This window comes from Lingula anatina, chromosome 4, assembly GCF_051362555.1.
Source record: "Lingula anatina isolate TDL-2025a chromosome 4, LinAna3.0, whole genome shotgun sequence".
NCBI classification, from domain to species: Eukaryota; Metazoa; Brachiopoda; class Lingulata; order Lingulida; family Lingulidae; genus Lingula; species Lingula anatina.
Window position 1 is genome coordinate 3,642,370 of NC_141770.1, and position 22,570 is coordinate 3,664,939.

At 34.6% G+C, this 22,570-nt stretch overlaps 1 protein-coding gene across 2 annotated transcripts in view; it reads left to right on the forward strand.

Annotated features, from left to right (window-relative positions):
- The window catches only part of LOC106164374 (uncharacterized), a 629,853-nt gene that overhangs the window by 137,210 nt on the left and 470,073 nt on the right, over positions 1-22,570 (forward strand). The gene's annotated exons all lie outside the window — the stretch shown is intronic.

The window sequence follows — 22,570 nt, forward strand, 5'->3', positions numbered from 1 at the left end:
CTTAGGCATGTTAACAGTCTCATTATTTAATTAATAAGATACATAAAAGTGTTTGTTTGACATTTCCTGCATCTTTACAACATTGTTAGTTGATTACGTAAAAATGATGGTAAACTTGTAATCGTGTATTGTGTAATAAGGTGTCAAAAATGGAAATAAACTCATATCATTGCAGTTTGTAAGATTCAATCATTCACTATGTTCAGAAACTCAGATTGGAGGAAATTGGACATTTGACACTGTTCTATTGATATTTTTCACATCTCATCAATTTTCTTAGTTGATCATATAAAAATGGCAGTAAACTGTTAATTTTGTTTTATGTTAAAAAAGTGTTAAAAATGGAAATAAACCCATTTCAGAATAGTGCTGTCTTGTTTCACATTTCCTCAGATTCAATTTTTAGGCATGTTAACAGTTTCATTATTTAATTAATAAGATAAGTAAAAGTGTTTGTTTGACATTTCCTGCATCTTTACAACATTGTTAGTTGATTATGTAAAAATGATGGTAAACTTGTTATCGTGTATTGTGTAATAAAGTTTCAAAAATGGAAATAAACTCATATCATTGCAGTTTTTCAGATTCAATCATTCACTATGTTCAGAATGTCAGAATGGAGGAAATTGGGCATTTGACACTGTTCTATTGATATTTTTCACATCTCATCAATTTTCTTAGTTGATCACATAAAAATGGCAGTAAACTGTTAATTTTGTTTTATGTTAAAAAAAAGTGTTAAAAATGGAAAAAAAAAACATTTCAGAACAGTGCTGTCTTGTTTACATTTTGGCATTTTCAAGTTGTGACTTTGAAGTTCCATGGGCCTGAAGACCTTTGCTAGTCACATTTTCTGAATATCCATAATACTAATATTTTATTATTAAAAATTGATGGTCATTATGCTGTTAAACGTTATGTAATATTGCATCAAAATTTGGAAAAAAAATATTTTGGGCACTGCTCCCATGATGACCATTTAAGAAAAATCATGTCACTTACTGTTCTCAAACTTACAAGAAAGAAACATGGGACTAAAATTCAGCTTCAGTAGGCAATGCAGTCTGTTTGGTAATTCTTTCTGCTAGTTCAACAGTTTTTTTTTGTGAAAATTTAATTTTTCACATATTGGCATTTTCAAGGTGTGACTTTGAAGTTCCATGGGCTTGAAGACCCATGCTAGTCACATTTTCTGAAAATCCATGATATGTATATTTTATTATTAAAAATTGACGGTCATTATGCTGTTAACCATTATGTAATATTGCATCAGAATAGAAGAAAACACAATTTTGGGTGCTGCTGCCATGATGACCATTATGGGAAAACCATGTTACTGATGATTGCCAAATGTTCAAAAAAGAAATACAGGATTAAAATGCAGCCTGAGTTGGAAAAGCAGTCTAATTGGCTTCTTTTTCTGGAAGTTATACATTTTCAAAGTGTGAACTTGAACTGCCATGGGCCTGAAGCCTTATGCTTGTTACACATTTTACTTACATTGGTATTACCTGTTGAGCATAATTAAAATTTGATGTTGAATTTGCAGTTTAACATAATGTACTTTTGTATCAGAATTGACAGTAGCCTATTTTGTGCATAGTTATTCCTGCTTTTTGTCTGTACATTTGACAGCTTTGCTGCCTTGTTTAAAAAATGTATTTAAAAAAGTCCCTAAAAACTAAATGAAACAAAATACATATAAAACTTTCTTGCTCTCTTAATAGTTAATAACCATCTATTCTGAAGCCAATTCACATGAGGTATTGCAATTTAAGCAGCAGCTACATAGGAAATGTAATAGGGCATTCCCAGAGAATTAGAACGATCTCACTGGGGGTTCATGCTAAATTGCAGTCAGCTGACCACGGACGGAAGTTAATTACCCCCTTACAGCTTGTAGTAGGCAGGACGGACATTTAAGCCGAATTATCTGACAGTAATCTAGTGAGACTCCCCATGGGGATAGACCAATCTTAAATCTATAGGAATGCACCCTAAGATCTTCAACAAAAAGTGGCAGTGCATTTCAAGTGATGGTTTAACTAAAATATTATTATAAGAAAACTGTAAACTTATTTTTTCAAACTTATACGACTGATAAGTATTCATTAAGTACAGGTGGAGTTAGAAAATCCACTTGGTTGTACCATTTTTTTCAAAAGTTGTTGGTTTTTGTATTTACTTCAGTATAAATGCAATACAGATACAGACATGAGCTTTTTCCATGGAACCGCGGAATTTCTGCGTTTTTTAATTCAATTCCTAAGGCGGCCCCCGGACCCCAGGCTGGTTAGGTGTAGGGTCCCATGATAAATGTTCAGAGGGATTTTATTTATTTATTTATTATTATTAATATTCTTTTTTTTTAAACCTAGATTCATGCAGATAGCACCCTTTGAGGAAAAACTATTTGACCTATTCTGTTCAAACTTAAAGGAATGATGTATATTACTAAATTAAACATTTTTCATAAAGTTAGACAATTTTGTGACCTTGAACTTCCATGTTCCTGAAGACTTTTTCCTTGTCACATGTCCTGACTATCTATGTTACCTGCTGTGCATAATTAAAATTGGTGGTCATAAAGCATTTTGTAATATTGCAATAAAATTGACAAAACCCGTATTTTGGTCACTGCCACTATAAAGCCTTACCCTCTACCAGAGCCACAGGTTGCTTTTTCACAAGATATTCACAGATGTGTCTTATAAATAGATAGACATTTGACTTTGGAAATGTGAAAAATGTGCCTTGAATATCTGCCACCCTGGTAGAGGCTAATGAAGACCATTTATATTAAGGAAAACCTTCTTACTAATTATTCTCATACTCAAAGAAAAGATTAATAGGGCTGATATACAGCTTGATTTAAAAAAACAGCCTATCAGTAATAGAATTCTTTTATTGCAGAAATGCAGATTTTTGTGAAATGCACATGAAAAGAAAGAGTCAAAAATTCACTCAAGTTCCATTGATTGAGTTGCATTGATTTTTTGCATCAACAGTTCACCTCTTATATGTTAAAATGTGTCATGTTGTTGTCATATTGTTCTTATCAAACAGACAATTGGCTTTGTTTTGATAATTAGCCTTTATTCATGAGATACTTATTAAGTTGATAGCAGTAGATTTACCCTGAGCTGTAGAGGATCCTTGGACAATTCCCCCCAGGACAACCCCCCCCCCCCCCAGGACAATTTCTCCCTCCCGCCCCCCCCCCCCAGGACAGTTCTCCCTTGGATGATTTGCCCCCCCCCCCCAAGAAACATATATTTATATACAAATATAAAGTAAATTAGTGTTAAAGGGGTAATAACTCTTCATTTTGGCTAAAAAAATGAATTTTCCTAGAGTAAACAACAATTTTCCCATACTTGCCAATGGTTAATGAATCTATTTTTACATTTAAAGTTAGTCCCTGTTTTTTTTTCTAAAAAGTTTGGTTTTTTGTTAAAATCTCTTAAGAGATTATAACAGAGTATAGCCGTCAATTGAGGTCACGTGGTCTGAAGACAAGCTCAGATATCAGAATAATAGCTATAACTGCCATTTTTTTGGTAAAACAATATATAATTGTATTGTATTTTATTATATTTCTATGAGTTGTTCTCAATGTTTTTATTGTGAAATATAATGCTCATACAAAGAGTTATTACCCCTTTAAGTTCAAAACATTTCATCCAATTTATTAATGTTTTTAGCGCGATAATACAACTTCATCATTAAATAAATTACTTTATAACAAAGTCCTTTTTTGTTGAGTACAAGTACAGAAAATATTATTACAAATCAAATTATAACCACCTATCCTCCAGGTAAAGATGGGGAAAGCAGGTGAATAGGTAAACGGATATTTTATGAATATTTTCAGTGTGACAGGTAGTGGGTAGGTGGGTAGTAGGTAGTGGGTAGGTGGGTAGTACGTAGGTGGGTAGTAGGTAGGTGGGTAGTAGGTAGTGGGTAGTAGGTAGGTGGGTAGCAGGTAGGTGGGTAGTAGGTAGCGGGTAGGTGGGTAGTAGGTAGTGGGTAGTAGGTAGGTGGGTAGTGGGTAGGTGGGTAGTAGGTAGCGGGTAGGTGGGTAGTAGGTAGTGGGTAGTAGGTAGGTGGGTAGCAGGTAGGTGGGTAGTAGGTAGCGGGTAGGTGGGTAGTAGGTAGTGGATAGTAGGTAGCGGGTAGGTGGGTAGTAGGTTGTGGGTAGCAGGTAGGTGGGTAGTGGGTAGGTGGGTAGTAGGTAGTGGGTAGTAGGTAGTGGGTAGGTGGGTAGTAGGTAGTGGGTAGGTGGGTAGTAGTCAAGCAATTAAAAGTGACAGATAACCAAAGGGATACCTAGATAAGCGAGAATCCCCTTCTCTCCCTAGAGATTCAAGGCTTACTTAATCAAAGGGGGAGTAAGGGGGAGCAATTAAAAGTAACAGTTAATTCATCAAAGGGTTACCTGGATGAGTGAGATCATCTGTTTACCCCAATTTTTACATGGAAATATACTTTGATCAGATTTTTAATTAAATTTTCTGTACTTCCATTTCTAAAAATTTCTGTACTTGTAAATGATCTGTTTAATGAAATTAGTATTCTCTATCCTTGAGTTGCATCATCACACTAAGAAATATTCATAAAATGGATGAAAAGATTTGAACTTTATACTCTTTCCTTTATAATTTTACATAAATATATTTCTTGGGGGGGGGGGGGGGGGGTCCAGGGGGGAACTGTCCGGGGGGAAATGGTCCTGATGTGACAAGCCGTTGGCCACTGTAAATATGAACATATAGGAGGCCATAAAATCACCATTTATCTCACTAAAGAATATCGTTAAAAGGTTTTTAGTGAACGTCTCTTGCCACATCAGTTCCTCCATCTACCGATCCGAAATAACAATCATTCTGTACAAATGTAGAATGAAGTTGTTCATATATCTGCAATAAGAAGTATTACTTACAATGTACAATACCTTAGTGTGAGACTGTGTTTTTCATTTGTGTCATACTACACTGTTTTACATTTGCCAAGCAAAGAGAGACACATTTTATATTGATGAGTGTCTTCACGAAATGATTTAAAAAGGCAAGACAGCGAATGTACTTTTTAAGGAAATTGAAAGCTTTTACCAGGAATGTGTCTATTTTAACGAACTTTTATAGATGTGTTTTGAAAAGTATTTTAATTTACACTGTAACTGTTTGGTATGGGCGTGCAACTGTAGAGGATAAAAAACAACTAGAAAAGATTGTTGAAACGGCAGGTAATGTAACTGGAACGAATCTTACTCCCATTCATTCCATTTATCTCGATGGGGTTAAAAATAAAACAGCTTCCATCATGACTGATCCAGCTCAAACCCTATTCAAATTTTTACCCAGTAACTCAAGGCTGTTAGTTTATAAGGGCAGTAAGCGATTTTTATCTAGCTTTTATCCTTCAGCAGTAGCTCTTTTTATCGCTAATACGTAATTTCATTTTAGTACATTTAAAAAGTTTTATTCAATAATGGTGCTATTACAGGGCAAAAAATTCCAGATGTTATACATCTGTATTTTATTGGTTTAATAAATTATTATCTATTATCTATCTAATTTGCAAAATCTTGTTATTTTAACTTTCTTTCGAACTGGTCATTGTAAGTGATGACACATTCTACAAACATGATGCCCACCTCATTCAAAAAGGACATCCTTTTTTTCAAAAAAAGTCAAAGAAATTACATTGTAGTGTAATACCACGATCTTACGTTAAATAAGTACTCTCTCTCTCTCTCTCTCTCGAGCGCGCGTACGTACTCGCATTCAAAAGCAACAAAGTCACAGACAGACTACACCCATTCCCTGTGCACCTACAGTAACTATGGCAACCTTTCCTGAGCTTTGTACAGGCAAATGTTAGTTTTTCTGCTGGCACAGAAGATATTCACACGGCTTTATGTGTTACTTTAACAAGAAAGGGAGTCATTCTTCTGAAATGTCCCTGAATATTACCCCTTAGGAGGTTAAAAGGGTACAGCCAACAAGGTGGCCTACTAAGAACTCGCTGGCCTAAAATAAAAGATCTCGAATAATTGTCAAAACTTGGCAAATTTTTGCAGATTAATGTAATTTCGGAGGAGATTGAAGTCCTGGAATAATGATGAAGACAAATGTTGAATTTACTTGCTTCACCTTTGTCGTGCTGACATTTTTCTTTGTAGCCTCTAATGTCAGAATACAGCTCTATGTATCACACACACACACACACACACACACACACACAGATAGAAAGAGAGAGAGAGACGCTTTTCCTGCATTAACATTACACTGTAAATGGGCACAAAGCTTAATTTTTTTCCAGTGAAAAAGGTAATTTTTGTGTAATCTGTGTTGACGATATATTGTTTACGGCTTCATTTGCCTTTCATATCGTTATTTTTCTACTGGTTATATCAATATAATAAAGTTCAGTGTCCTGATTCCACCCTCCTTCGATTTCTGAAAAAAATAAAAACACTATTGAAATTAGAATTTTGACCAGCTGAATTATAGTTCTAAACCGTATCAAATGACACCGTTCGCTCTCTGAAATAGCAAAATATTTCAATGAGGGTGGAGGAGGGGGTAGATTAATAAGAGGCTTAGCTTCGCATCCGCGGCCTGTCAATCCTAAAACTAGTGGAAGCAAGTTCATGCTTTGTCCTTTCGAGAAACAAATGATCATCAACTTCTCACATTGCAATTTAGAATTTTACATAGAATTTATTTCACGAATTCGATGCTTTTTAAATATAATATGTTAGGACATGAGTGATGCACTTTCTGTAATGACCCAAAAGAAACTTTATTACATATTTTCTGGGATTGTACACATGGTCAAGCTATTAGGACTTATCTCATTCAGAACCTACGTACACAGTACTCTGTTGAATTACAACAACAACCTTGCCTGTTTATATTTGGAATCCTGGACGACAGCCCTCTCTTAGTTATTAATCTACTACTTCTTTATATATAGAAATATTAAACTCTATGTAGACAGAATAAAATTACACCTCTCTGGAATGCTGCAAAAAGTATTTGGAAAAGCAAAAGAAAATAGATTTTCAGTCTTTATACCTACTGGGTCCTCAAAAGGCAGATGATCTAAGAAAAAATGGGAATGTGTAGAAAAAATATTTATATGAATAGGAAAGAACATTTGTCATGGCCTAGGCCTACTAAGATTCCTTTATTTAAAAAAATTCTACATGTATTTTTTAATCATTTGTAAGAACTTTTTTTGCAGTGTGTGAATGGTGGAAGGTGTCTTTGTCTCTCATTGTGTTGTAATTTTCGTGAATAAAAAAAAAATAAAAAAAAAATTTTAAGAATAAAAAAAAATTAAAAAAACTATTCTTTAATAGCTACAAGTAATTTTTGTTGTTTATTCTAAATAATGCTTGTAAAAATGAAGACCCGGACACAAAACACAGACTTCTTTCAGGTTGTTTTACTTCAAGTGTAGCATAGTTGGTGCCTAAGATAAAGCCCCCCCTCCCTCCCCCCCCTCCCAATTGCCTGTATAATTCTCCCATTCGATTATCGATTTTTTCTTGTGTGGAACATTTTAGGGGGAAGATGTTGAGAAAAAGTTATCAAGTTACCAAAAAATATTTGACAATAATGAAGTTACTGAAAGCAAAGTATATTGCAATATTTTAGAAAGTTAAAAAAAAAGAACCTCAATTATTTAATTTTACAGCGTACAACTTTGCAGATATTATGAGACCTTTCTATTTCATCTGCCTCTCCCTAAAATGGCGCTGACCGCGTTAACTCTTCAGCTCCCGGGAAACGCAGAGAATCCAGCGCGTTGTGGCAGCATGAGAACTGGCAACGATACGTACACATAGGACCGGGGTGGGTTAGGAGGGGGTTAATCCCCCCCCCCCCCCCCCTCACGCGGGGAGAGTATGTGATGAACTAACATTGTAAACTTTCGCTCCATGGCGTAAATAAAGAAGAAGAACTATGTGCTTGCAGCACTATTTCTACCCAGCATCCCAAGTCTCTATTTGAGAACAATGAGTGGGTCACTCGTAGTGGACAGTGGTCAACAAGTCACGAAGACAGCACTGCCATGGGGACACTCAGGTAAGCTGGCCATTAGTGATGGGGTCATCAGTTGACCCCAATACAGAGGTCACTGTCAGTGTCATATTTGCATTTTCATAGATTTTAAGTTTGTATATATCATAATCAGTAATTACCAGTGCATATAAAAACCATTGAGAGCAGAGGGATGAGTTAGCCTTTTTTCACCACTCAATTTACCATTTTTTGACATTTTGATTTGTTCAAGTATATGTAGATTTATTATTATTATGATGATGATGATGATGCTAGAATTTCATTTGTTGACTAACTGTTACAGAATGTTGCCAGTGTTAGGTGGACTGTTGTGTCCAGTTGATAACAACTTAAAATTTTGAAATGACACTCTTTGAATAGGGAGAGAAGAGGGATTGTAGAAATTCACCAGGTTAGGTGATTAACAACAATTTGTAGAATTTTACAATTTATAGTGAAAGAAAGACAAATGGAGTAAAATGTGAATAATGATTTTTTTGCAAATTTATTACTTGACATGCAATTGACATATTTGTAATGGAGATTAAGAACTAATTTGACATTTGTTGAAGCTGAGGGAGCCAAGAAACAAAAAAAAAAGGATTTTGGTTATGATCCATTTCTTCATAATTAGTTAATGAAGAAAATAAATTAATAATAAAGAGAAAAAGAGAGAGAGAGAGAGAGAGAGAGAGAGAGAGAGAAAGAGAAACAGCAAAGAAAGAAAGAGAGCCAAAGAGAGAGAGAGAGAGAGGAGAGAGAAAGTTTCTGAGTGTGTGTTTGAGAGAGAATCAGTGAGAGTACATTCAGAACAGCAGACTAGATCCACAGAGTACATTCAGAACAGTAGACTTGATCCACAGAGTACATTCAGAACAGTAGTCTAGATCCACAGAGCACATTCAAAACAGTAGACTAGATCCACAGAACACATTCAGAACAGTAGACTTGATCCACAGAGTACATTCAGAACAGTAGTCTAGATCCACAGAGCACATTCAAAACAGTAGACTAGATCCACAGAGTACATTCAGAACAGTAGACTAGATCCACAGAACACATTCAGAACAGTAGACTAGATCCACAGAGTACATTCAGAACAGTAGATTAGATCCACAGAACACATTCAGAACAGTAGACTTGATCCACAGAGTACATTCAGAACAGTAGTCTAGATCCACAGAGCACATTCAAAACAGTAGACTAGATCCACAGAGTACATTCAGAACAGTAGATTAGATCCACAGAACACATTCAGAACAGTAGACTTGATCCACAGAGTACATTCAGAACAGTAGTCTAGATCCACAGAGCACATTCAAAACAGTAGACTAGATCCACAGAGTACATTCAGAACAGTAGACTAGATCCACAGAACACATTCAGAACAGTAGACTAGATCCACAGAGTACATTCAGAACAGTAGATTAGATCCACAGAGCACATTCAGAACAGTAGACTAGATCCACAGAGTACATTCAGAACAGTAGATTAGATCCACAGAGCACATTCAGAACATTAGACTAGATCCACAGAGCACATTCAGAACAGTAGACTAGATCCACAGAGCACATTCAGAACAGTAGACTAGATCCACAGAGCACATTCAGAACAGCAGACTAGATCCACAGAGTACATTCAGAACAGTAGATTAGATCCACAGAACACATTCAGAACAGTAGACTAGATCCACAGAGCACATTCAGAACAGTAGACTAGATCCACAGAGTACATTCAGAACAGTAGAGTAGATCCAGTAGTTAATCCTGTAGTTCTTACATCAGGACGATAGGATGTTGTTAATACTGTTGTTCTTACATCAGGACCATAGGATGTTGTTAATACTGTTGTTCTTACATCAGGACCATAGGATGTAGTTAATCCTGTTGTTCTTACAACAGGACCATAGGATGTAGTTAATACTGTTGTTCTTACATCAGGACCATAGGATGTAGTTAATCCTGTAGTTCTTACATCAGGACCATAGGATGTAGTTAATCCTGTTGTTCTTACAACAGGACCATAGGATGTAGTTAATACTGTTGTTCTTACAACAGGACCATAGGATGTAGTTAATCCTGTTGTTCTTACAACAGGACCATAGGATGTAGTTAATCCTGTAGTTCTTACATCAGGACCATAGGATGTAGTTAATCCTGTTGTTCTTACAACAGGACCATAGGATGTAGTTAATCCTGTAGTTCTTACATCAGGACCATAGGGTGTAGTTAATCCTGTTGTTCTTACATCAGGACTATAAGATGCAGGACAAGAGGGGGGTGTCTCTTCTGTTTTTAAAACAAGGTTGTTTTGAGGCTTTTAATAGGTTATTTAACTACCAATAATTGTACAGTGACAAAAGGTATCTTAATTTACTGGGTATTCTACTTATTAAATAACTGAAATGGATATTCTCTTGCAAATTACAATGTCTATAACTTTTGCTTTATCTACATTCTTTGCTCATATTATTTGGTAACATTTGAGAATAAGTTTACTTCAGGGATGAGATGTGCCCAAGAAGACATTCACACCTGGAAAGCAGAAGCTTGGATTTTTATTTCATGTTCTCCTCCATTGTATCACACTTAGTTTTTCTACTATGATCTGAAACTGCAGTGGATTTTTATTTCATGTTCTCCTCCATTGTATCACACTTAGTTTTTCTACTATGATCTGATACTGCAGTAACTTCTTTACAGTCTACCAAAGTACAGCATTTGATACAATAGAAATCCTGAGGCAAGATGGAGATGCAGTGTGCCTCCATGCATCAATTCAAATAAATAACACACATTTTGTTGGTTCTGTGAATACATTCATTTTGATTCTCCAGACTTTGTCTGCAGTGAAAATTTGTAGATATTATTCTGAGCAAAGTCTGGCAGTTAAAATTACTGTATACACAGTAATAACAGGCCCGTAGCCAGCAATTTCAAAAGGGGGGTTCTTTTTCTGAAAAAGTGGACCTTTTCCCATAAAACCTTCATGTACCTAGAACAAATTTTACCCAGAGTGGACCTTTTCCCAGCAAAAGGGGCGGTTCTTTCGAACCCCCCGAACCCCCCTGGCTACAGGCCTGAATAAAATTTAAGCAATTGGAAATTATATAAAATTAAATTATATATATAATATATCACTGTCACTATTGACACTCCAAGGTTGACAAGTCAGTAATATTTATGACTAGTGTATTCATTTTTAAAGTACTTGAAATTCTTTTAAAAGTACCTGTTACTCTTTTTAAAGACTTCTTTTCAAAATTAAAATGTTATTTATGAATGCCATAATTTCCATAGTTTTGGTAATTGAGTTGCATGCCCTTATAAATGAAAGTGGCATATATCAATTTCATTATATATCTAATCTTTATTTTTTGCAGTTATGCCTATTAAAATGACTGATATGGAAGGTGGTGGCTTCCAACTGGACAATGTTATTGTGGATAACCTGAGTAAATGGTAAGTGTTCCCAAGTTTTACTAAAGGAAGAAGAACTGTTTATTTTGGCCAAAAAGAAATTTTCCGGGGGTAAAAGATGGTTTTCTCTACTTACCATTGGTTAATGTATCCATTCTGACATTCAAAGTTTGTGCAATAGCTCTTCTTAAAAAGTTTATTTTATTGTTTTAATACATTTAAAGGGATACCAACTGTCAGTTTGAGAATCATATTATTACATAAGTGATTATTACTGTTACAGTAAATCAAACGTTTAAAGAAAAAATCCTGGGCTAATTTTAAATGTTGGAACAGATTCATAAACCATTGGTAAGTATGGGAAAATCATCGTTTACCACAAGAAAAAAATTTTTTTGACCAAAATGAACAGTTGTTCTCCCTTCAAGTGATTATTACAGAAGTATATCAATCTTTGAAGACCCACATTTGGTCCACATTGCTTCTTCAATTCGATTCAATTCATTTCATAAAATCTACATGACATTTTCCAGGTGATTTTGAAGTATACCTTATGGTGATGATGAACAAGACTGGATGGCTTCTTGCATTGTCCAGTTGAAGTGGTTAAGTTTAGTTTCTTGTAATTATGCCCTGACCTCAGTAACTGTCAATCATTTTTATGTACAGACACAGATGTGTCTGTACATATTGCCACCACCTGCGTCTGTTGTCGCCGGTGCCGTCGCTGTGCACTTTCAGCGTAAACACGATAAGTGGAAGACAGTTTTACTTTTTGGCTTTATATTTACAAAGCTGATGAATATAGGTCAAGTTCAAAAATCAGCATGATCGGGCCATTATTGTAGAAGTTATGCTGTTTTTTTCACTTTTCAGCATATATGCAGCACTGTAAACACATTTCAAGGAAAACCGATAGGCTTGTTGTCATGAAACTCACAGGAGTAACCAATCGTACTAAAACGCAGGTCAAGTTTGAAAATCGGCATGATCGAGCCACTATTTTAGTAGTTATGCTGTTTATTCACTTTTTTCACTTTTCAGCATATATGCAGCACTGTAAACACAATATAAGAAAAACAGATAAGCCAATTGTCATGAAACTCAAAGGAGTGGCCAATCTTACTAAAACGCAGGTTGAGTTCGAAAACCAGCATAATCGGGCCATTTTTTACCTAACTATCAAATGGAAAAGCTACAATCAATTCAGCACTCTGCTGCTCGTCTCCTCTGTAAAGCTCAGAAGTCCAACCACATCACACCAATTCTGCGAAACCTCCACTGGCTACCCGTGTCTCAACGAAAAGTTTTTAAAATATTACTTTTGACTTTTAAGATTTTAAAGGGCGACTGTCCATTTTACTTTAACTCTACCATAGAACTTTTAACTCCTATCAGATCACTTGGATCTAGTGGACAACTTCAACTTAAGCGAAAAGACACCAAAAAGACTCTTAAAACATATGGACACAGAAGTTTCGAGATTTATGCACCAATTTTATGGTCTAATTTTATCACAAGATCTAATGTGTCTCTGAATGACTCATATTACTGTTTTAAGAAAAATTTAAAAACTTTTTTTATTTAAAGAATACTTTAATTTATAGCATCTTTTGAGTTTTTAAAATTTTTAAGAATTCTGTTTTTAGTCTATACTGGCTTTAATTTATCTGTGGAGTTTTTATTTTTTATGTAAACAGCGCTGAGACGCATGTGTAGCGCGGTTTTAAAGAAGTGTTTTATTATTATTATTATTATTATTATTATTATTATTTTAGAAGTTATGCTGTTTTTTCACATTTCCTCAGATTCAGTTCTTAGGCATGTTAACAGTCTCATTATTTAACTAATAAGATACGTAAAAGTGTTTGTTTGACATTTCCTGCATCTTTACGACATTGTTGGTTGATTATGTAAAAATGTTGATTATATAAAAATGGTAAACTTGTTATCATGTATTGTGTAATAAAGTTTCAAAAATGGAAATAAACTCATATCATTGCAGTTTGTCAGATTCAATCATTCACTATATGTTCAGAATCCAGAATCTCAGAATGGAGGAATTTGGACATTTAACACTGTTCTATTGATATTTTTCCCATCTCATCAATTTTCTTGGTTGATCATATAAAAATGGCAGTAAACTGTTCATTTTTTTTTATGTTAAAAAATTGTTAAAATGGAAAAAAAAAAAAACATTTCAGAACAGTGCTGTCTTGTTTACATTTTGGCATTTTCAAGGTGTGACTTTGAAGTTCCATGGGCCTGAAGACCTTTGCTAGTCACATTTTCTGAATATCCATGATACTAGTATTTTATTATTAAAAATTGATGGTCATTATGCTGTTAAACATTATGTAATATTGCATCAAAATTTGAAGAAAAACTATTTTGGGCACTGCTCCCATGATGACCATTTAAGGAAAACCATGTCACTTGCTGTTCTCAAACTTACAGGAAAGAAACACAGGACTAAAATACAGCTTCAGTAGGTGATGCAGTCTGTTTGGTAATTCTTTCTGGCAGTTAAACAGTTTTTTGCGAAAATTTAATTTTTCACATATTGGCATTTTCAAGGTGTGACTTTGACGTTCCATGGTCCTGAAGACCTTTGCTAGTCACATTTTCTGAATATCCATGATACTAATATTTTATTATTTAAAATTGATGGTCATTATGCTGTTAAACATTATGTAATGTTGCATCAAAATTTCAAGAAACCCCTATATTGGGCACTGCTCCCATGATGACCATTATGGGAAAACCATGTTACTTATGATTGTCAAACTTTCAAAAAAGAAACACAGGAGTAAAATGCAGCCCGAGTTGGAAAAGCAGTCTAATTGGCTTCTTTTTCTGGAAGTTATACATTTTAGTGAAATATTCATTTTTATTGTGTTGGCATATTTATTGTGGGACTCAGAGCTTCCATGGACATGAAGCCGGATGGTAATCAAATTTTCTACATGTCCATGCTATTTATAGTCAATAATCAAAAATTGGTGATAATTATTCTGTAATTTATTATGTAATGTTACATCAAAATTGACAAAAATCTTTTTGCACTGCTACTACAAACATTAGGAAAAGAAAACTGTGTTACTTATTATTATTTTTAACTTGCAAGTATGATTTTTAGGATTGGTTCAAATTAGAAAGCCAGCTCAATTGGGTAATCATTTATTATTGAATTTATGCAATTTTGTGTGAAATTTTCATTTTTCTCATTCTGGTATTTTCAAAGTGTGAACTTGAACTCCCATCGGCCTGAAGCCTTATGCTTGTTACACATATTACTTACATTGTATTACCTGTTGAGCATAATTAAAATTTGATGTTGAATTTGCAGTTAAGCATAATGTAATTTTGCATCAGAATTGACAGTAGCCTATTTTGTGCATTGTTATTGTCTGCTTTTTGTCTGTACATTTGACAGCTTTGCTGCCTTGTTATCATATGAAAACCTGGGCTTTCATGGTGATTTTCAGTTTTCTGAAATATATTGTCCAAAGAAAATACTTTTCATTAAACACAGTCAGCTTATCAACTTATCACAGAATTTTATTTGTACAAATTTGTATAAATTTCAGAAATATTGGACAAGGTTTGACAAAATTATTAATGTTTAACTATTTTAAGTAATAGGGTTTGTCAGTCTTTTCAATGTAATTTTCAGTTTTCCCAAATATATTGTCCCCAAAAAAAAAAAAAAACACTTTTCATCAGACACAGTCATCTGCTCAGCTTATCTCAGATTTTTATTGTTGTAAAGCATCATTTGTATAAATTTCAGAAACACTGGACGAGATTTGACAAAATTATTAATGCTTTACTATTTTAAGCCATTGAGTTTGCCAGTCTTTTCAATGTAATTTTTATGTACAGACACAGATGTGTCTGTACATATAGCCATCATCTGCGTCTGTCGTCGCCGTCGTCGCCGTCGGCGCCGTCGGCGCCGTCGTGCACTTTTACCGATAACACGATAAGTGGAACACCGTTTTTGCTTTTGGCTTGAAACTTACAGAACTGGTGAATATTCCTAATACGCAGGTCAAGTTCGAAAATCAGCATGATCGGGCCATTTTTAGGGAAGTTATGCTGTTTTTTCACTTTTTTCAGCATATATGCAGCACCGATAACACGATAAGTGGAAAACCATTTTACTTTTTGGCTTGAAACTTACAAAACTGATGAATATTCATAATCTGCAAGTCAAGTTCGAAAATCAGCATGATCGAGTCATTTTTAGGGCAGTTACGCTGTTTTTTCACTTTTCTTAGCATATATGCAACACCGATAACACGCTAAGTGAAATAACATTTTACCTTTTGGCTTGAAACTAACAGAACTGATGGATATTCATAATACGCAGGTCAAGTTCGAAAATCAGCATGATCGGGCCTTTATTTTAGAAGTTATGCTGTTTTTTCACATTTCCTCAGATTCAATTATTAGGCATGTTAACAGTCTCATTATTTAACTAATAAGATACGTAAAAGTGTTTGTTTGATATTTCCTGCATCTTTACAACATTGTTAATTGATTGTGTAAAAATGATGGTAAACTTGTTATCGTGTATTGTGTAATAAACTGTCAAAAATGGTAATAAACTCATCATTGCAGTTTGTCAGATTCAATCATCCACTATGTTCAGAATCTCAGAATGGAGGAAATTGGACATTAAACACTGTTCTATTGATATTTTTCCCATCTCATCAATTTTCTTAGTTGGTCATATAAAATGGCAACAAACTGTTTATTTTGTTTTATGTTTAAAAAATGTTAAAAATGGAAATAAACCCATTTCAGAACAGTGCTGTCTTGTTTACATTTTGGCATTTTTAAGATGTGACTTTGAAATTTCATGAGCCTGCAGACCTTTGCTAATCACATTTTCTGAATATTCATGATACTAATATTTTATGATTAAAAATTGATGGTCATTATGCTGTTAAACATTATGTAATATTGCATCAAAACTTAAAGAAACCCCTATTTTGGGCACTGCTCCCATGATGACCATTTAAGAAAAACCATGTCACTTACTGTTTTCAAACTTACAGGAAAGAAACATGGGGCTAAAATACAGCTTCAGTAGGCAATGCAGTCTGTTTGGTAATTTTTTTCTGGCAGTTAAACAGTTTTTTGTGAAAATTTAATTTTTCACATATTGGCATTTTCAAGGTGTGACTTTGAAGTTCCATGAGCCTGCAGACCTTTGCTAGTCACGTTTTCTGAATGTTCATGTTACTAATATTCTATTATTAAAAATTGATGGTCATTATGCTGTTAAACATTATGTAATATTGCATCAAAATTTGAAGAAACCCCTATTTTGGGCACTGCTCCCATGATGACCATTTAAGAAAAACCATGTCACTTACTGTTTTCAAACTTACAGGAAAGAAACATGGGGCTAAAATACAGCTTCAGTAGGCAATGCAGTCTGTTTGGTAATTTTTTCTGGCAGTTAAACAGTTTTTTGTGAAAATTTAATTTTTCACATATTGGCATTTTCAAGGTGTGACTTTGAAGTTCCATGATCCTGAAGACCTTTGCTTGTCACGTTTTCTGAATGTCCATGTTACTAATATTCTATTATTAAAAATTGATGGTCATTATGCTATTAAGCATTATGTAATATTGCATCAAAATAGAAGAAAACACAATTTTTGGTGCTGCTGCTATGATGAGCATTATGGGAAAACCGTGTTATGACTGTCAAACCTTTAAAAAAGAAACACAGGACTAAAATGCAGAATGAGTTGGAAAAGCAGTCTAATTGGCTTCTTTTTCTGGAAGTTATACATTTGAGTGAAATATTCATTATCTTTTTGGCATATTCATTGTGGGACTCCGAGCTCCCATGGACATGAAGCCGAATGGTAATCAAATTTTCTACATGTCCATGCTATTTATTGTCAATAATCAAAGATTGGTGATAATTATTCTATAATTTATTATGTAATGTTACATCAAAATTGACAACAATATTTTTGCATTGCTACTGCAAACATTATGAAAAGAAAACTGTGTTACTTATTATTATTATTTTTAACTTACAAGTATGATTTTTAGGATTGGCATGCAGTTCAAATTAGAAAGCCAGGTCAATTGGGTTATCATTTATTATTGAATTTATGCAATTTTGTGTGAAATTTTCATTTTTCTCATTCTGGCACTTTCTAAGTATAAACTTGAACTCTGATGGGCCTGAAGCCTTATGCTTTTACTTTCGTCGTTGTTACCTGTTGTGCATAATTAAAATTTGATGTTGACTGTGCAGTAAAACATAATGTATTATTGCATCAGAATTGGTAGTCTCCTATTTTGTGCATTATTGTTTTGTGCTTTTCTTAAGATGTGACTTATGGGCCTGAAAGACCTTTGAGAGGGTCAGTCTGTTAATATTCCTTGGGTATCACATAGCTAATTTCTGAGTTATAAAGTCATTTGCCTAATTGATAGGCCATTAAAGGAGATTACATAAAGCACACTTGTTGATATTTCCTTGTAAACTCCCAAAAGTTAAGCTCTCTGCTAGATTAATAATAAGGAAGCAGTGATAATTATGCAGGTTATTTTATATATATATATATATATATATATATATATATATATAATCAAAGATTAAAAGTTTGAATGGCAGCTTCATTGAAATTATATTTACCTCAGGCTCTGCCTAGGAGGTTATATTTTCACCCCTGTTTGTCTGTCAGTCATCAACATAACTCAAAAAGTTATGGACCGATTTTGCTGAAATTTTCAGGAACTGTCAGAATTGGGCCAAAGAGGACAATGGTTAGTTTTTAGTGGTGGTCTGGCTCAATAATCAACAATAATCAACAATTGCTGCCTTGGCAGAGGTCTGCACTCTCGGTGGATTTCTAGTTTTGTTAGGTTTTCCTTTACAATTTTTTCTCAAACACTTGCATTTGTGACTTTTAACTCTCATCTGCTCGAGGCTCTGCACATTTTCTGTATTTCCACATAAGCAATTGTATTGTTTTTTATGTCTTTAAACATTATATAAAATTATTTTATGCACTGTCATCATTTTTCAAATATTGAGACTTTCATCATGTGACTATAGTCTCTCATGGTCCTGAAACTGTAATCTTATTGAAGGGGTGGATTGAGACCATCTTCTGGGTCTTCTTGAAGACAGGTTATTAAGTTTATATTGACTGGTATCTATTTTTTTCTGTTGGAAGACCATCAAAATGGAGGATGGATCAACATAGATACTTTGGAATACTGTCAGAAAATATCTCAGGGTCCGCTCCTGTTATTGACCATGTTACCTGTTGTGCATGATTAAAATTCAGTGTTGACTGACAGTGCTATTATAAGCATTATTTATTATTGCATCAAAATTGACAAAATGACCTTTTTTTGCATCTTTATTTTCTGTTTTTTGTCTGTACATTTGACAGCTTTGCTGCCTTGTTTAGTTCTTTCAGTTATATTGTTCTTTTTCCAGAGTACCCTTACCATGAAAAAGCAGGCAGTGAAAGACAGCACCAAGAGCAGCACTATGTCTTATCCATGTGTACAATACATGATATGTGGCAAGATTTAGGACATTGTCAAATATTGTGATAACAAGAACCCATTCCAGAAACCCATTGTAAGGAGTAATCTGCATCTGGCATTGATAGTAAGAAGTCTTGTATGGGTATTATTGTTTTCCAGATAACAGTTATAGGTAATTTGCAACCTCTTACACAAACAACCTCAAATCATCACATTTGCCTTTTAATGTACAGACACAGATGTGTCTGTACATATTGCCATCACCTGAGTCTGTCGTCGCCAATGCTGATGCCGATGCCATCGCCGTGCACTTTCCTTGTAAACAGGATAAGTGGAGGGCAGTTTTACTTTTTGGCTTCATATTTACAGAGCTGATGAATATTCATAAAACGCAGGTCAGGTTCGAAAATCAGCATGATCGGGCCATTATTGTAGAAGTTATGCTGTTTTTTCACTTTTCAGCATATATGCAACCCTGTAAACACATTTTAAGGAAAACCGTTAGGCCTGTTGTCATGAAACTCACAGGAGGATTTAATCTTACTAAAATGCAGGTCAAGTTCGAAAATCGGCATGATCGGGCCACTATTTTAGTAGTTATACCCTTTTTTTTCATTTTTCAGCATATATGCAACACTGTAAACACAATATAAGAAAAACAGATATGCCAATTGTCATTAAACTCACAGGAGTGGTCAATCTTACTAAAACGCAGGTTGACTTCAAAAATCAGCATAATCGGGCCATTATTGTAGAAGTTATGCTGTTTTTTCACAATTCCTCAGATTCAATTCTTAGGCATGTTAACAGTCTTATTGTTTTACTAATAAGATGCATAAAAGTGTTTGTTTGGCATTTCCTGCATCTTTACAACATCATTACTTGATTATGTAAAAATGATGGTAAACTTGTTATCGTGTATTGTGTAATAAAGTGTCAAAAATGGAAATAAACTCATATCATTGCAGTTTGTCAGATTCAATCATTCACTAAGTTCAGAATCTCAGAATGGAGGAAATTGGACATTTAACACTGCTGTATTGATATTTTTCCCATCTCATCAATTTTCTTAGTTGATCGTATAAAAATGGCAGTAACCTGTAAATTTTGTTTTATGTTAAAAAAAATTGTTAAAAATGAAAAAAAAAAAAAAAAACATTTCAGAACAGTGCTCTATTTGTTTACATTTTGGCATTTTCAAGTTGTGACTTTGAAGTTCCATGGACCTGAAGACCTTTGCTAGTCACATTTTCTGAATATCCATGATAATAATATTTTATTATTAAAATTGATGGTCATTATGCTGTTATGTAATATTGCATCAAAATTTAAAAAAAAACTATTTTTGGCACTGCTCCCATGATGACCATTTAAGAAAAACCATGTCAGTTACTGTTCTCAAACTTACAGGAAAGAAACATGGGACTAAAATACAGCCTCAGTAGGCAATGCAGTCTGTTTGGTAATTCTTACTGCCAGTTAAACGTTTTCACATATTGGCATTTTCAAGGTGTGACTTTGAAGTTCCACGGGCTTGAAGACCCATGCTAGTCACATTTTCTGAAAAATCATGATACGTATATTTTATTATTAAAAATTGATGGTCATTATGCTGTTAACCATTATGTAATATGGCACCAGAATAGAAGAAAACACAATTTTGGGTGCTGCTGCCATGATGACCATTATGGGAAAACCATGTTACTTATGATTGCCAAACTTTCAAAAAAAGAAATACAGGACTAAAATGCAGCCTGAGTTGGAAAAGCAGTCTCATTGGCTTCTTTTTCTGGAAGTTATACATTTTCAAAGTGTGAACTTGTTACACATTTTACTTACATTGGTATTACCTGTTGAGCATAATTAAAATTTGATGTTGAATTTGCAGTTTAACATAATGTACTTTTGCATTAGAATTGACAGTAGCCTATTTTGTGCATAGTTATTAGTACCACCAGCGTGTACGCTGGCGGTACTCATGGTTTTAGTCCCGACCCGTCTCGTACAGCTCCGCCGGCTCCGCCGGCTCCGCCGGCTCCTGCGGCTCCGCAGGATGACGTGGGATACGAGTCACCGTTACCGCTTCTCCTCCTAGACTGCAAGGACCTGTGTCCCCATCTCTTGGATTTAGGTCACATATAATCTCAACTTGAACCCCCAGGTTTTTTTGTCTCAGTTGGTGCATTGACCTGGGCATGACGCTCTTTGAAATGCACCCTTGTCAAAAATTTTGAAAATTCAATGCTAAATATCTCCCAAACCGATGGAATTATGGGAAAAATTACTACAGATGGCTGACCAAAAGTCATATGTGAGGATTTCAAATATGCCCTTGTGACCTTTGACCTTTATTTCAAGGTCAAACAGGCCAAAATTTTCTAAAAATGGGAATTTTTTGATAGAAAATTTTTATTTCAGCCGATATTTAGAAACGAAACATATCTTACCTATAATATTATGAGCAGGTGTTACCCTTAGGGTCATCTTTCATTTTCGTGAGTTTGGGGTCAATCGGTGCATTTTCATGGTAGTAGCGGCCATTAGATGCCGAAACTGAAAATTCTCTCTAATTCTGGAACCGTTAATGCTAGAGACCTCTTGTTTTTTGCATTTTGTAGAACTTGTCAAGGGCAACACTGGGGGTGGTGTCCTTTTTTTTTGTTTTTGATACGGCTTAGGCATTGCACTATATCAAAAAGTTCAACATCCAAAATTCAGTGGTGAAAATAAAATGTGAATTACTCAAAAATTAGCAGAGATAAGCCCTTAGTTACTATTGAACTTGAATAGGAAGTCATATACTGATAATCTAACTGTGACCTTGAAATTGACCTTTGACCTACTTTTCACCATGAACTGAACTTTGCAAAAATTATCTCCCTTATATCTCGAAAACTGGCAGAGATATACCCATAGTTACTATTGAACCTGAACAGGAAGTCATATACTGGCAATCTAACTGTGACCTTGAAATTGACATTTGACCTACTTTTTATGATGAACTGTACTTTGCATGTTTTCTGGCCTCTTTATCTCCAAAATTAGCAAGGAGATACCCATAGTTACTATTTAACTTGAATAGGAAATCATAGACCATGAACTGACCTTTGCATATTTTCTTGCCCCTCATATCTTCAAAACTAGCAGAGATATGCTCAGTGTTGCCCTTAGGTTTTCTCTTTTGTCAGCATATATGCAACACTGATAACACATTTCAAGGAAAACCAAGACTTCGTTCACATGTAATGTCTATTTTCTATTTTCTATTTTCTATTTTCGGTATGTCTTATGATCACGGTCTGTGCACTGAATATCCCGGTGTAATTACTGGCAGCGCGAGCCAGTTACTTATAGTAACTTATAGTAACTGGCTCGCGCTGCCAGTAATTACGCGGCGGGATATTCAGTGCACAGACCGTGATCATAAGACATACCGAAAATAGAAAATAGAAAATAGAAAATAGACATTGCATGTGAACGAAGCCCAATAGGCCTATTGTCTAGAAAATCACAGGAGTGATCAATGTTAGGAAAATA